The sequence below is a fragment of the Trichosurus vulpecula genome, chromosome 1 (assembly GCF_011100635.1).
Source record: "Trichosurus vulpecula isolate mTriVul1 chromosome 1, mTriVul1.pri, whole genome shotgun sequence".
Classification (NCBI taxonomy): Eukaryota; Metazoa; Chordata; class Mammalia; order Diprotodontia; family Phalangeridae; genus Trichosurus; species Trichosurus vulpecula.
The window spans coordinates 3,765,194-3,783,149 of NC_050573.1; positions in this window are offsets into that span (position 1 = coordinate 3,765,194).

Here is a 17,956-nt window from a genome sequence, read left to right on the forward strand (position 1 = left end):
CACCGACATTATGTGCCCAGCACACAGTAGGCACTTCATAAATGCTTGCTGCCCTGAGTTTCTGGGAGGACACAACAGTGGCAGGGCCCGGGGGGGCAGACATCTCCTGCGGTTCAGGCTTCAGAGTGTTTCAATGCTCCTTGGCCTGCACCAGCTCCTCAAAAACAAAACAGAACAAGAAAGAGGGAGCTCTCCTCAACGGCCTGGAGGCTTTATGAGCACTCTCCTCACCACTTCCTTCGGAGCACGAGGGCTAAGAGAAGCCCCAGGAAAGAAGCAAGCTCAGGAAAACCGGACAAAAGGGCACCGCCGTGCAACCCCAGGCTGAAGCTGGAGGGCAGCTGGGGCGCCGCCTTTCCTGGAAGGCCCGTCGGGGCCTCCTCCACGCTGCACCTGCTCTTCTAGCGGCATCACAGAAATGAGAGACGGCGCTGAGGGGCTGGGATGCAGGCGGGAGGCCGGATCCGCTGGGAGCAGCCGCGGGGGCAGCACTCGGCGCCCGGCCTCCCGGACCCTGCATTCAGCAGGCTGGGGTGGGTGCGAGGGCCGAAGGAACCAAGGGCGCTGCCAGAGGCGGAGGCATGGTGTGCACTTACACAGTCAGGACGCGCGGCGGTATTCACAATGGGAACACATGTATGACAATAACAGGTAACATACAAATACGCACTTAGATGACGCGTGATCACACGGCTACAACACAGCGCGTTACTCACGACAGAGGACACACAACTGCGGGCAATAGCGGGCGATGACATCACAGCGCACGTGGCCCTTCAGAGAACCACCTACACAATAACTTCACAGGGTGTGGGGGAAAGCCCTCGGGTAAAAGGCGGGGTGACAGGTGGGCTTTGCCTGGATGGGTGACCCGGGGCGGGTCGCTTCACCGTCTGCCTCAGTTTTCTCATCTATAAACTGGGGGTAACACTGAGATCTGACCACGCCTGGGCTCCCCCTCCGGCACTTCCGCCCTCCCTCCTTACCTCTTCCCTCCTCCGCGTCAGATAGAGAAGCCTGCCCACAGGCCTCCCTTCAAGGACCCCGCCCCGCCCCCCTACAGCCCGGCCCAGCTCCCGGCACCCCTTCCATTGGCCGGGGACGCATTGGCACCTCTAATTGGGCAGGCCTCACACCGAGCTGGCCAATGAAGGTGTGCGTTCGCGGAGGGGGCGGGCTGCGGACCCGCACTGCGCACGCTCATCTTGCCTTCTGGTGGGGAGGCCCTGGCGCCTCCGGCTCGGGCTAACACTCACCTTCCACCTCCAAGACTGACGCCCCAGCGTCTACCCCGGGGCGCGGAAGCGCTTTGGCTCCCAGGTAGAGGCTATGGTGTGGCAGGATCCGGAAACGGAAGTCACGAGGGACACCACGGTGGCCTTCCGACCACGCCCCTCGCCGTCTCTCCCAGATTCATTCAACACCTTCCCCCCCACCCCCATGGTAACCTCATGGGGCTCTAGGCTTGTAGGAAACCTGATGCGGCTTCCGGGGCGTTTGTGCGCATGGCCTACGGGGCAGTGCGCATCCAAACATAGACATCCCGGCTTCCTATGTCTTTCGCAAGGTTCGTGCCCACCCAGTCCCCTCCCTGGACTCTGACTGCCTGTCATCTCCGTAAAGGAGCTAGCTGGTCCACAGGTATTCTCCCCGCCCGCCATCTTGGTAAAGGAGCTAACGCCTTGGAAATGGATTCACCGGCGATGGGACCCCAAAACTCCTCCCCAGCACCCTCCTCTTCGGACTGAACCTGCGTGGACTTTTGAGCTCTATTTTCACATCCACTCTTTCCCGTCCCTTTTTCCTCATTGTTCACTCAGCTCTCCATCTTCTTCACAAGAATCACATTTGCCTCCTCCACCTCAGAAGCTCCCAACCCCAACCCCTTTGAAGCTTCACTGTTTTTTGTTTTCTTTTTTGTTTTTTTTTTTGTTTTTTTTTTTTCATTAAGGAGCCCTACATTCGCTCTACAAACCTGTAGTAAGGAGTTGAGGATGGTGATCAGCCTACCTTGGGACTACGGAGTAATTGATGGTCGCTCGCTGTGGCAGAAATGCACATTGTACTCTCAAGCCACTGCACAAATTCCTCTCCTCTCCCCTCCATAGGAAAGAGTGATGAAGGCTGAACTGTAATCTCATGGCTAAAGAGGACTCTTGGGGGAGGAAAGGCCCTCTATCCATGCAGACTGGCACCTTGCCCTAATTGCTTAGATCCCTGAGAATTCAAGTGACTTGCAGGATCAAACAGGCAGTATTTTGACAGAGACTAGGTAGTCAACAGTCAATAAACTTCTATTAAGCAGGCACAGAAAAGTGCTACAGATACTTTCCAGAGTTGTGATGATCAAGTGAGATAATTATAAAGTGCTTAGAACCACACCTGGCAGGTAGTAAGCACTATGTTAGTGTTAACTTATTATTATTATTATTGTCAAGTGATAGTCCCTGCCCTCAAAGAGCTCACAGTCCAATGGGGAATACAGTAAGCAAACAAAGATATACAAACAAGTTGGTTGCTTGTCCTCTTCAAGAGGAATAAAATGACATCACTATGCTTGAGTCAAGATTGAATGTGTCTGTGGCTGATCAGGCCAATACAATCTCAGTCTGTGTGAACATTTGGGGTGGATACTCCAAACTTGTGCATCCTGCATTTCCTTTGAGCTGTTTCAATTCTGCTTTGTTCATAGAGCACAGCACTTCCTCTGATGTGGGAACACCATGCTGAGTGGAGCTGTGCCAATGTCTCCCATGTCACAAACGAATTCCAAAGTTCTTGAGAGAGACCTTGAGAGTGTCCTTGTATTGCTGCTTCTGACCACCATATGAATGCTTGCCCCATGTGAGTTCTCCATAAAATAGTCTTTTTCAAAAGCATATGTTTTGCATTTGAAAGTGGCCAGCCCATGGGAGTTGCGCTCTCTGAAGCAGAGTTTGAATGCCTGGCATTTTAGTTTGAGTAAGGACCTCAGTGTCTGGTGCCTTAACCTGCCAGATGATCTTCAGAATCTTCCTAAGACAATTCAAATGGAAGCGATTTAGTTTCCTGGCATGCCGCTGGTAGACTGCCCAGGTTTCACAGGCATACAACAATGAGGTCAGCACCACAGCTCTGTAGACCTGCAGTTGGGTAATCAGTCTAATACCTCTTCTCTCCCATACTTTCCTTCAGAGCCTCCCCGAAACTGAGCTAGCTCTGACAATGTATATGTCAACCTCATTATCAATGTGTACATCCCTGGAAAGTACACTACCAAGGTAAGTTAACTTATCCACAGCATTCAAAACTTCTCCATTTACTATAACTGATGGTTCCACATATGGATGGTATGGTGGTGGCTGATGGAACACTTGTGTTTTCTTGGTGTTAATTGTTAGGCCAAAACAAGCACAAGCAGCAGAGAATTGATCCATACTTTGTTGCATCTCAGCTTCAGAGGCTACATTGAGTACACAATCATCTGCAAACAGAAAATCATGCACCAGCACTCCCTCCACTTTGGCTTCAGAAAGGGCCAAGGTATAGTCGATATGGTGTTTGCTGTCCGACAACTCCGGGAGAAATGCCAGGAGCAGAATAAAGGTCTATAACAAAGGTATACAACATTCGTAGATCTGAGCAAGGCCTTTGATACTGTTAGTCATGAGGGCTTATGGGAAATTATGTCAAAATTTGGTTGCCCAGAGAAGTTCATCAGCATTGTATGTCATTTCATGATGGCATGCTTGCCCGGGTTCTAGATAATGGACAATGCTCTCATGCCTTCCTAGTCACCAGTGGAGTGAAACAATGCTGTGTGCTGGCTCCCATGCTTTTTAGCATGATGTTTTCAGCCATGTTGTCAAATGCTTTCAATGAAGATGAACACGGTATCAAGGTCAGCTACTGTACTGATGGTAAATTCTTCAACTATGAACAAGTTATATACAAGATTAATAAGAATTAAGAAAAGGAAAGACTGGAATTAAAGAGAAGTTAGGAAAGACTTCTGGTTTAGATGGGATTTAAAGGAAGCCAAGGAAATTAGTAGGCAGAAATGAAAAGAGAGAGCATCCCATGGAGGACAGCAAGAAAAAATGCCCCAGGAGCTAGAAAATGGAGTATCTTGTTCCTGAAATAGCAGGGAAACCAGCGTCCGTGGACTGGAGGCCAGTGTCCATGGATTTGCTATGTGGCAGGGAGTAAGGCATAAGAAGACTGGAAAAGTAGGAGGGGCTAGGTTATCAAGGGCTTTGAATGCCAAACACAGTATTTTGCATTTGATCCTGGAGACAATAGGGAGCCACTGGACTTAAAATATTGAGTAGGGGGATGATGTGATTGGACCCACACTTTAGGAAAGTCACTTTAGTAGCTGAATGGAGGGTGGATTGGAGTGGGGAGAGACTGGAGGCAGGCAGAAGAACCAACAGCTATTGCAATAATCGAGACATGAGGTGATCAGGCCCTGGACCAGAGTGCTAGCAGTAGGAGAGGCTTATTTAAGGAATGTTGTGAAGGTAAATCAATAGGCCTTAGCAATAGATTGGATATGGGGAGGGAGAGGGGGAGAGATAGGAGTCAAGGATAACAATTAGATTGTAAACATGAGGGACTGGGAGGATGATGTTACCTTCTACAGTAATAGGGAAGGTGGGGGGCAGGGTTTAGGAGGAAACATAATGAGTTCTGTTTTGTACATGTTGAGTTAAAAATCTCTACTGAACACCCAATTTGAGATCTATGAAAATGGCAGTTGAACATATGAGATTGGAGGGCAACAGAGAAGTTAGGGCAGGATATGTAGATTTGAGAATTGTCCACATAGGGAAGATAATTAAATCCTTCAGAGATGATATTACCAAGTGAAGTAGTATAAAATGATAAGAAGGCCCAGGACAGAAGCTTATGAGATATCTACAGTTAGAGGGTGTGATGTAGATGAGGATCTAGCAGAGGATACAGAGAAGCAATCAGATAGGTAGGAAGAGAACCAGGAGAGAGGGGTTGAAAATCTAAAGACAGGAGAGTATCAAGGAGGAGTGATCAGCAATGTCAAGGGCTATAGAGAGGTTAAGGAGAATGAAAATTGAGAAAAAGGCTATTGGATTTGGCAATTAAGAGACAGTCAGTAAGTTTGGAGAGAGCATTTCAGTAGAATGACGGGGTTGGAAGCTGGATTTGAAGGAATTAAAAGAGTGAGAGGTGAGAAAATACAAGCATTTATCATAGATTGCCCTTTTAAAGAGCTTACCCACAAAGGACAGAAAACATATAGGACAGTGGTTGGCAAAGATGGATGTATCATGTGAGGGTTTTTTGAGGACTGGGGAAACATAGTCATTTGTAGGCAGTATGGAGTCGGCCAGTGGACAGGGAGAAAATAAATGATAGAGTGGGTATGATGGAGGGAGCAGGCTGTTAGAGAAGACAGGATGGAATGGGATCATTTTAGCAGGTAGAGTAGTTAGCCTTGGTAATGAGTAAGGCCACTTCTTTGTGTGAGAGAGAGTCGAAGGAGGAGATAGTGGCAGAAAGCCTCTGAATGACAGGAGATGAAGAAGGGAAAAGGGAGTTCACAGTGAATGGCCTCCATTGTTTTCTATAAAACATGAGGTAAGATTCCCAGCTGAGAGAGTGCTGGAGGGGGAGCCAAGAGAGTTTCGAAGATGGATGGATAGGTTTAGAAGAGCCACTGTGGAGAGAGGGATAGTGAGCTGATGTGGGAGATATTGTAGGATTGCTTAGCAGGAGTGAGAGCAACTAGGTGTTGCAGTGGATAGAGTGCTGGGCCTAAAGTCTAAGAGACTCATCTTCCTGAGTTCAAATCTGGTCTCAGATACTTAGTAGCTGTGTGACCCTGGGCAAGTCACTTAATCCTGTTTGCTTCAGTTTCCTCATCTGTCAAATGAGCTGGAGAAGGAAATGGCAAACCACTCCAGTAGCTTTGCTGAGAAAACCCCAAATGGAGTCAGGAAGAGTCAGACACAACTGACAAATGACTGAACGACAACAAAAACTTATTTCCCCCATTATAATCTATACTCCTTGGATGGAAGGAAAGAAGCATTCATTAAGTGACTACTATAGGGCAGGCAAAGTTATTTTACAAATATTGTCTCATTTGATCCTTACAACTCTAGGAGGTGACTGTTATTGTATCCATTTTATAGTTGAGGAAACTGAGGCAGAGGTTAATCAACCTGCCCAGGATCACACAGCTAGTAAGTATGTGAAGCTAGATTTGAACTCAGGTCTTCCTGATTCCAGATCCCAGCATTCTATCCACTGTTCTAACTAGCAGGGATTATTTCATTCTTCATACTTGTATTACCAACTCCTATCAAAGTTCATGGCACATAACAGGCACTTAATAAATGCTTATTAATTGATTTCTCAATTGGAAGTGACTACACCCTAGTCCATTCAAGGACAGGGAAGTGTTTTCCAGTCAGTGCCTGTGGACCAGAGGACCTGGATGCTTTATTACTGTTTTGGCAAGGGTACTTCTACTGTTAAGCCAAGCCAAAGCTCGTGTGTAATAAACCAGCTTTAACTGTGACCCAAAGTCAGTAGTGTGCCTGTCAAGTCAAGTCGAACAAAGCAAGTGCTGACTAGGAGCCAGGCTCCGTGTTAAGTCCTGGGAATACAAATACAAGCAAAAAGACAGTCCCTGCTCCCAAGAAGCTTCTGGGGTGGGGACACAACACACATAAGTAAATTGAAGTTTGTTGGGGGCAGGGGAGGCTGGAGAGAATGTTGTTGTTTGTCCTTCATTTTTCAAAGAGGACCAGTGACATCACAGGATGATGTCTTGACTTGCACTTGAATTGGATTGCCTTCCCCTCCAAGGCTACCCTGCATTAGCTTTGTACATGCATCTATACTGCATAGAGGGACTTGTATTTCCCTGCTCCCTGAGGGTAGGGACTACTTGATTTTTGTCTTCAAATGGCCAGCACCAAACACAGTGCTTTGAAAACAGTTGTTGTTTGCCCTTCATTTTTAGAAGAGGACCAGTGACATCACAGGATGAGGTCTTGGCTTGGGCATGAATTGGATTCAAGTGAGGCAGCCTCACTCTGTCTTCCAGAGTCACTGAAGTCCAGTGACAGGACAAAAGTCAGCATGACTGGTGATGGCCCAGGATGCATTAGATGACCGTGGCATCTTCAATGTCTGACCAACCTCCGAGCACTCCAGAGCACCTGTTTCAGCTGCCTTCATGGCCAGTGGAACAAATTGTTCTCATCTACCCATTCCACCAGGGGAGGTCTTCACATGCTTTGGGTAGATATCCCCTAACCCACCCACAGGTTTGAGGCCAGTCAGTTAACCTTAACCTGGTTTAAACTGTTTGCTGAGACATGCTGCAGCTTCTTGGAGCCACAGGTGAGAATTGGGGTTGCCTGGAGCAATGAGAGGTAAGTATTTTTGCCTAGAGTCACAGCCAGTATGTATGGGACTTGAACTCAGGTCTTTCTGGTTCCAAAGCCTGGTCTGTAAACACATTCTCTTCTGTGATTGGACAAATGAAGAAGGCATAGAATAAGAACTGTGCTCGGTGTCCAATCAGATAATTCAGGGAAGTTTCATTTATGTAATAAAGATAGTACGTGATATGTCTTCATCTCACTCCCATCACTAGTACCAGGAGCCATGGCTGTATTTCCTGGTAAAATGCAGTAATGTCAATATAAAGAATAACATGGTGATCAGTGGTAACAATGGATGCGGGAATCACTACCAACCCTTTGTATAACTATTGAATCCTGAGTCTTTTTCAAATGGGGCTGTTTATTGACTCACTTCAAAATCTATCCATGCTGCTCCTAGCTTTCAGATGAACTCCAGTTCTGCTTTGGTAACTACCTTCTCAACGTTGCTGTTTCCTGACAGCCCATAAATGTATTAAATTCCATATGCCCCCAAATAGAACTGCATCTTCTTCAGAATTCCCTGAGGGTCATCAGCCTCCTACTAACCCAGTTTCTTAACATGGGTGATTGAGGGAGTAAAAAAAGCCCACAGCCCAGGCTAGAGAGTTAGCTTAGGCCTTCTGTCTCTAAATTGTCGGGCTATTTCCACAAATGTGGTCTTGCATGGGATTGGATTTCTGAGAAACTCTTCTGTGCAGGCTTCATGCTACATAAAGAAAGGTGCCAAAGTTTTCCATAAAGGTCTGAATTTGTCTTTTTGACCACTTTTCAATGGACCCTTGCTGGAGATCCTGACCCAACAATGAGGACTTTTCATCCCTAATCACCAAGATCTATCTCCTTTATGGATGGTTTTTCTTGTAGTGTCAAGTCCAGTGCTTGGAACATGGTTGGTGTTTTATTGATTAACAAGTTTCTCTACACTGTCTTTTCATTTAGCTCCAAGTGCTTATTAAGCTATCTCTTAATTTCTTTTAGTCTTTTTTGAGTTCCTCACTGACTAACCCTGATTCAGTTGCAAATTTCTGCATGTCTCTGTGTATTAACTAATTTTGATTTCTTTTTAGTTCTACTGTTAATTTTAACTTTATGTTTCTCTGCTTCCTAATCATGTTTCAAATATTCCAGTTATGTTACTCTAGTCTACCCCCACTGATTCTTTTATAAATTATGACATTCTCTGTATTAAATATCTCACCTTGCTCAGATCTCAGCATGCTACCCTTAACACTCAAAGTAAACTAGCTGCCTTTTAGTGCCACGAGTATCACACTTTTGACAAAAGTTATAAAGTCATTGCTTCATTTTGCTAGTGGGTGGTCAGAGATGAAGCTTGCAGATTTGCAGGGAGTTTCTCATTTTGCCACAAGGAACATTTGCCAATTTGGTCTCTTAAGAACCTGAACCTGCATGATCTGTCATCATTTTTCCCTTTTCTTTCTGCCAATTTTTAGATGACCTTGCTTCTTATTTATTGGGCAGTTTAATTGTGCTAAATCATTCAGGGTGGTTAGGCTGATCACACTCTTCCTAATTGGTCTGCATCTCTACCCCCTCCCTAGAGTTGCCTCCTTTCTTCAAGTCTATATTTAAGGGTTAAAAGATAAACTTCTTCCTCCAAACTGAAGAAAAGTTAGTAAAGGGCAGTATTTGTACAATAGGGTTCTTGAGCACACGACAAAGCTGCAAACTGCTTTAGAGGCTTCTATGCCTTAGGAATCACTAAAGAGAATTTAAAAAGCCAAAACAAACTTTTAAAACTTCTTGCAATTCTTTTAGGGTTTGGACACTTTTTACTGAACAGATTTCATTACATATATTCATATGCTATACCCACAACTTGTACTCACATTCATGGGTTGGGTCCCCAGATGTGACTACTACCTGGGACCCTAGAAGTAATCTTGTGAGCCTATACTTTAAAAAATTATAAGCTCACAAGCCCCCATAGGTAAACATAATTAACTCTCAGGAAAAACATTTACTTAAATTACTGTCACAGTGGTGACAGTAATTACAAAGCTGTAGTCCCTTCACCCCCATTAACATGGGGATCACACAAACACAATGTGCATGGGAAAAGTGAGCTCAAAGCTCTTTGGTTTTGTCCTCAGAACAAGTTTAATGGAGATACCAAAATATCAGATGGGCTTTAGATCCAGTATTTGACTATGATACAAACATTGCTAACACAATATTTGGTCATTAGAAAGTGAGAGGGAGACCTAAACCCAAGCATTAGGCTGCCACCCTGTGGGAGAAAGGAATGACCTCAGATTCAGGTCCTGTGAAGAAAGGACTATTAAATCTACATTATACCATCTTGGCTCAGCCTTCTAAGGCCTTAGAGTTTTAAAGCATGCATGAAGGTATCAAACAGTTTTCTACTTTTTGCACTAAGAAAGCAAGCTAAGTCTATATCCTTGAGGTATCAAGCAGAGAGCTGTTCGCTTTGTTTGGAGAAATATTCCCCACTACTCTGTACTGGATCTCAGGTTTTATTGAAGTGCTCCAAGTTTGAAAGCCATGTGGATATACTTCATTATGACTATTGGTGAACTAAGGTCCTCAGGCAGGTCACTGATGGTGATCTGGCACACGATCTTCCCATCAGCCAGGAGAAAAGACTCTTGAATGAAATTCCCTTGTTTGCCTTTAAGACTATAATTCTGAGACCCCATGAAAACAGCATCTTACCAGAGCTTTCTCACAAGTTCTGTCAGATGGCTCTAAAAAAGTGAATCTGAGCAGATTTGAGAGAGTTAGAAGCCACTAGTAGACTGAGTGTGGCAAATTTCCAAGCCAGGAGAGTCCACAAAGTCCACAGGATGGATCTGTAGGCTGGAAGAGTGCCCAGCATGGAGCTGCACCAAGCCACACCAAAGCAGAAGCAGCTGTGGAAACCAGCAAGCCATCCAGGCTGGGAGAAAGCTGGGTGCACCAAACTGGTGGAGATCCCCAGGCCTCCCAGCACAGGATGGGAGTCTGTCAAAGCGACAAGAGGCAGCAGCACAGTGCCTGCAGCTGTGAGACAGTGACTCCTGAGGCTTGCAGTCCAAAGGTTTGAAACTTGCCTTCTTGAACTTTCGGGAGCCATAATGGCCAGGTAAACATCTGTCATCCTTTCCTCCCTGACCAAGAGAATACCTTGGGAAAAACCCTGGAATAGAGGAGCCAGAAGTGGGGCTTCAGTAGCCAAACAGCCAGAGTTCCTGGGTTCCAGAAGGGTGGAGCCAGCAAGGGTCAACATCAGGAACCCAGAAGTGCCTTTGCACAGCCAGGGGAAGCGGCAGACACCAACACAGACAACCACTGAGACCATCGGTGCTGGAGAGCAGCCTCAGGGGAAGAGGAGACTTCCCATAGCCAGACAACCCCTCCCCCACACCTCAGGAAACCAAATGCCATACACAAAGCCAGTAACTAGGCTCACAATTCCCAGAACAAGAAATATGGGACAGAGCTCGCTGAGCTCCAAAAGCAGAAATCCACTTTAAATCCAGGAAAATGCTAACCAACATGAAGAAGCACATGAAAAAACCAAGGACCATTGATTCTTTTTATGGAGACAGGGAAGATCAAAATACCAATTCAGAAGAGGACAGCATGGACACTATACCCATATCTGATACCTCAAAAGGTAATGTGAACTGGTCTCAAGCCCAAAAAGCATTCCTGGAAGAGCTAAAGGAGGATTTTAAAAACCAAATTAGGGAGGTAAAAGGGAAAAAATGGAAAAAAATTACTGATGAGATCAAATCTTTAAAAAGCAAAATTGGCAAAATGGCTAAGGAGATTCAGAATCTAAATAGAGAAAATGACACCTTGAAAGGTAAAATTGACCAATTGGAGAAGGGGACTAAAAAGCAAAATGAAGGCAAAAATTCATTAAAAATTAGAATCGAGCAAGTGGAAACTAATGACTCTGTGATGCACCAAGAAGTAGTCAAACAAAATGTAAAGAATGAAAAAATAGAAGAAAATGTGAAATATCTGATTGGAAAAACAACTGACCTGGAAAATAGATCCAGGAGAGATAGTTTAAGAATTATTGGTCTACCAGAAAGCCATGATGAAACAGACAGCCTGGCCAGTATCTTCCAAGAAATTATCAAGGATAAGTTCCCTAAGGTCCTAGAACCAGAGGGGAAAATAGTCATTGAAAGAAAACACAGATCACCCCCTGAAGGAGATCCCAAATTGAAAACTCCAAGAAATATTACAAACAAATTTCAGAATTATCAAGTCGAGGAAAAAATACTGTAAGCAGCCAAAAAGAAACAACTCAAATGTCATGGAATTACAGTCAGGATCACACAGGATCTTTCAGCTTCTACATTAAATGACAGGAGAATTTGTAATATGATATTCCATAAGGCAAAGGAGCTTGGACTACAACCAAGGATCAACTACCCAGAAAAACTGAGCATAATTTTTCAGGCAAGGAGATGGACATTCAATGAAATAAGGGAATTCCAGACCTTCTTGATGAAAAGGCCAGAACTCAATGGAAAATTTGATCTTCAAATACAAAACTCAAGAGAGACACAAAGAGGTAAACAGGGGGGAAAACCCTACAAACCTTGTTAATCAATAAAGGCAAATTGTTTACATCCTTATATAGGATTATATTGTTTTATATATGTGTCAAATATATGTATATGTATAGTATATGTCAGTCTTGAGAATAGCACAGTTATTATGACAATTGAAAGGGATACACATAGACTGTGGGCATCAGTATGTAATAACTGATATAAGGATAAAAACATAATTAAGAGATGTAAAGGGAGGGCTCTGGGAGAAGAGGTAAGGAGGTAGTAGAAAAGGGTAAATTACATCACATGAAGAGGCATAAAAAAATATTATAGTAGAGGGAAAGAAGGGAGGGAGAAGAGCAGTATTTGAGCTTTACTGTCATCAGATTTGATTCAAGAAGAGAATAACATACTCTGATAAGTATATAAAACAAACTTGTCCTACAGGCAGTAGAAGGGGAAAGGGAAAAGAAAAGGGGGGGTGGTCAGAAGGGAGAGAAGAAGTAGCAAGGGGAAAAGGGTAAGATAAGAGAGGGGAATCAAGAGGGAAGGTAAATTGAGGAAGGTGGTGGTCAAAAGCAAAACTCTTTTGAGGAGTGGAAGGGAGAAGGGAGAAATAAAAGCATAAATGGGGGAGGGGATAGGATGGAAAAAAAGACACAGCTTGTAATCATAATTGTGAATGTGAATGGGATGAACTCTCCCATAAAAGAGAGGCAGATAGCTGAATGGATTAAAAACAATAATCCTACAATACGTTGTTTACATGAAACACATTTGAAATGGGGATACACACAGGGTAAAAGTAAAAGGCTGGAGTAGAATATATTGTGCTTCAGCTAAAGTAAAAAAAGCAAGAATAGCAATCCTAATCTCAGACAAAGCAAAAGCAAAGATCTAATTAAAAGAGGTAAGGAAGGACACTACATCCTGCTAAAAGGCACCATAAACAATGAAGCAATATCATTATTTAACATATATGCACCAAGTGGTATAGCATGCAAATTCTTGGAGAAGTTAAGGGAGTTACAGGAAGAAATAGACCGCAAAACCATACAAGTGGGGGACCTCAACCTTCCCCTCTTTGAACTTGATAAATCTAACCTCAAAATAAACAAGAAACAAATTAAGGAGGTGAATAGAATTTTAGAAAAGGCAGATATGATAGACCTCTGGAGAAAACTGAATGGGGATAAAGAGAAATATACTTTTTTCTCAGCAGTACATGGCACATACTCAAAAACTGACCATGTACTAGGGCATAAAACCCTACAATCCAGTGCAGAGAGGCAGAAATAGTAAATGCATCCTTCTCAGATGCAATAAAATTATTTGTAATAAAGGACCATGGAAAGATAAACTAAAAATTAATTGGAAACTAAATAATCTAATCCTAAAGAATGAGTGGGCCAAAGAACAAATCATAGAAACAATTAATAACTTCATTCAAGAGAATGATAATAATGAAACAACATACCAAAACTTATGGGGTGCAGCAAAAGCAGTTCTTAGGGGAAGTTTTATATCCCTAAATGCATACATGAATAAAAGAGATTAAAAAGGAGATCAATGAAATGGGCATGCAACTGAAAAAGCTAGAAAAAGAACAAATTGAAAATCCCCAGTTAGATACCAAATTAGAAATACTAAAAATCAAAGGAGAGATTAATAAAATTGAAATCAAGAACACTATTGAACTAATAAATAAAACTAAGAGCTAGTTTTATGAAAAAAAACAATAAAATTGACAAACCCTTGGTCAATTTGATTAAAAAAAAGAAAGAAGAAAATCAAATTACCAGTATCAAAAATGAAAAGGGTGAGGTCACCTCTAATGAAGAGGAAATTAAAACAATAATTAGGAATTATTTTGCCCAATTGTATGCCCATAAATTTGACAACCTTAGGGAAATGGATGAATATTTACAAAAATACAAATTGCCCAGGTTAACAGAAGAGGAAGTAAATTACCTAAATAACCCCATCTTAGAAAAAGAAATTGAGCAAGCTATGAATAAACTCCCTAGGAAAAAATCTCCAGGGCCAGATGGTTTTACATATGAATTCTATCAAACATTTAAAGAACAATTAATTCCCATACTTTATAGACTATTTGGGAAAATAGGCAAAGAAAGAGTCCTACCAAATTCTTTTTATTACACAAATATGGTACTAATATCGAAACCAGGAAGAGTCAAAACAGAGAAAGAAAATTCTAGATCAATTTCCTTAATGAATATTGATGCAAAAAATTAAATAAAATATTAGCAAAAAGATTGCAGTAACTAATCATGAGAATAATACACTATGACCAGGTAGGGTTTATTGCAGGAATGCAAGGCTGGTTCAATATTAGGAAAACTATAGCATAATTGATCATATCAACAACAAAACTAGCAGAAACCATATGATTATCTCAATAGATGCAGAAAAAGCTTTTGACAAAATACAACACCCATTTCTATTAAAAACACTAGAAATCATAGAAATAAATGGAGTCTTCCTTAAAATTATAAATAGCATCTACCTAAAACCATCAGCAAGCATTATATGTAATGGGAATGCATTCCCAATAAGATCTGGGGTGAAACAAGGATGTCCATTATCACCCCTATTATTCAATTTGATACTAGAAATGTTAGCTTTAGCATTAAGAGAAGAAAAAGAAATTGAAGGAATTAGAACAGGTAAAGAAGAAACTAAATTATCACTTTTTGCAGATGATATGATGATTTACTTAGAGAATCAAGTAAAAAACTACTTGAAATAATAGACAACTTTAACAAAGTTGCAGGATATCAAATAAACCCACATAAATCCTTGGCCTTCCTGTACATTACTAACAAAACCCAATAGCAAGAGATAGAAAGAGCAATTCCATTTAAAGTTGCTGTAGATACTATAAAATATTTGGGAGTCTACATGCCAGGACAAGCCCAGGGCCTGTCTGAACACAATTAAGAAACACTTCTCACACAAATAAAGTCAGATATAAATAGATGGAATAACAACAGTTGGTTGTCGTTAGGCTGAGCTAATATAATAAAAATGACAATTTTACCTAAATTAATTTACTCATTCAGTATCATACTAATGGAACTACCAAAAAAGTATTTTATAGAGCTGGATAAAATAATAACAAAATTCTTCTGGAAGAAGAAAAGATCCAGAATATCAAGGGAATTAATGAAAAGAAATTCTAGGGAAGGTGGTGTAGCCATACCAGATATCAAACTGTACTATAAAGTCACTCAAACTACGTGGTAGTGGCTAAGAAACAAGGTGGTGGATTAGTGGAATAGGTTTGGTATGTAGGACGCAGTAGTCAATGACTATAGCAATCTACTCTTTGATAAACCCAAAGAATCCAGCTTCTGGGCTAAGAATTCACTAATTCACAAAAACTGCTTGGAAAATTGGAAAATGGTGTGACAGAAACTGGACACAGACAAATATCTTACACCATACACCAAAATAAAGTCAAAATGGGTTCATGGTTTAGAAATAAGGGCTGATACTATAAGCAATCTGGGAGAGCATGGAATAGTTTACCTATCAGATTTATGGGAAAGGGAAGAATTCACGACCCAACAAGAGATAGAGAGCATTACAAAATGCACAATGTATAACTTCGATTATGTTAAATTGAAATGTTTTTATATAAAAAAGCCAATGCAACAAAGATTAGAAGGGAAGCAGAAAATTGGGAGAAAATCTTTACAACCAGTGTCTCTGATAAAGGCCTCATATCTAAAATATACAGGGAATTGAGCCAAATTTATAGGAATAAAAGCCATTCCCCAATTGAGAAATGGTCAAAGGATATGAACAAGCAGTTTTCAGAGGAAGAAATTAAAGATATCTATAGGCATATGAAAAAATGCTCTGGATCACTGCTGATTAGAGAAATGCAAATCAAAACAACTTTTAGGTATCACATCTCTCCTGTCAGATTGACTAACATGAAAAAACAGGAAAATGATAAATGCTGGAGAGGATGTGGGAAAACTGGAACATTAATACATTGTTGGTGGAGTTGTGAACTGATCCAGCCATTCTGGAAAGCAATTTGGAACTATGCCCAAAGGGCTATAAAAGTGTGCATACCCTATGACCCAGCAATACCACTCCTAGGGCTATATCCCAAAGAGATCACACAAGTGGGAAAGGGACCTGTATGTACAAAAATATTTATAGCAGTTCTTTTTGTGGTAGCAAAGAATTGGAAATCAAGGGGATGCCCATCGTTTGGTGAATGGCTAAACAAGTTGTGGTATATGAATGTAATTGAATACTATTTGTGCTATAAGAAACGGAGAAGATACAGACTTCATAATAACCTGGAAAGACCTGCATGATCTGATGCTGAGTGAGGGGAGCAGAACCAGGAGAACATTATACACAGCCACAGACATATTGATTTTGTGATGACTAACTTTGATAGACTTGGCTCTTCACAGCAATACAAGGCTCAAAGGCATCTCCAAAGGACTCATGATGGAAAAAGCTATCTACATCCAGAGAAAGAACTGTGGAGTCTGAATGCAGATTGAGGCAAACTATTTGCTCTTTTTTTCTCTTCTTTTTTGGTTTTGTTTCTTCTCTCTCATGATTCATTCCATTTGTCATAATTCTTCTTTACAACTTGACTACTGTGTAAATAAGTTTAATGTGAAGGTATATATAGAATCTATATCAGACTACATGCTGTCTTGGGGGGGGAAAGGGAAGGAAGGGAAGAAAATTTGAAACTCAAGAACATGTAGAACTGAGTGTTGTAAACTAAAAATAAAAATCTAATTAAAAAAAAGACTATAATTTTGATCAGTGCATTTTGGTTCAGCGACCACTGAGATATTCATGGTTTTCAGCCTACCCTACTTCTTGGGGATACTGCAACTCTGCTTCAGTACAGCATTTCTGTTGGTTAGGCTACTCCCAAGGTCTGCTCCTCTCCATAGCAAGACTCTTCTTAACTGAGAAGGGTCCCATTTCTCAATGCTGATTCTTCCCGCAGATGGCTGTCTTTCTGTATCTCTGCCTCAGTTGTGGCCCAACTGTCTCATACAAACAAATTCTTGATCTGCTAGATGGGGCATCTCCCTCCGGCCAAATCTTTGCTTGATGCTATGGGCAGAGGGCAGGTAGGGAGAGAAGGAAGAAATCTTCACACATACAGAAGTCTATTACACAAAGTGTTCCTCAGCCTGACTGCTTCAGCCTCCTCAAGGCTTAGCTATTTAAAGCTTCCACAAGGATGGCTAATTTGTTTTTTGGGTTTTTTTTTCTTTAGCCCAAACTGTTTCTTTTCTCAGGTTTAAGCTTTATGAATGGATCATGGAGTAGACACATTTTATTTACTCATTACAACCCCATCATGTATGGTAACTTAGGTGGGGGGATCAGTCAACAAACATTTATGAAATGCCTATTATGTGCCAACCACTATGCTAAGTGCTGAGATACAAGAAGAGGCAAAAACTTTCCTTGCCTTCATGAAACTCACAATTTAGTGGGGTGTGGGGAATACAAGCAAATAAATATGTACAATCTATCTATGTATGGTGGTGGAGGGGAGGAAAAACTAAATAAAAGAGGGATGGCGTAGAATTAAGAGGAGTTAGTAAAGACTTCTCTTAAAAGATGGGATTTTAGTTGGGACTTGAAGGAATCCAGAAGGTAGAGATGAGGAGGGAGCATGTTCCATGCATGGGGGACAGGCAGAGAAAATGCTCAGAGCTGAGAGATGGAGGAGAACCACATTTCTTCTTACATATGTAAAAGACTAAAATGAACACTTCTTTGCTGGCAACCCATCATTTACAAACTAATTTTGTTTTAGATCAAAGTTTCCTTCTTTTGAAAACTTTAGACTTTCTAGTAGTCTCTAATATGCCATTTCCATTTGTCTATAAATTATCAAGTTTCTTTCATGAAGTGAGTGTGTATAATAAGCTGTTTCCAGGAAAGTGCTATTTTATCCTTCAATACCCTTAT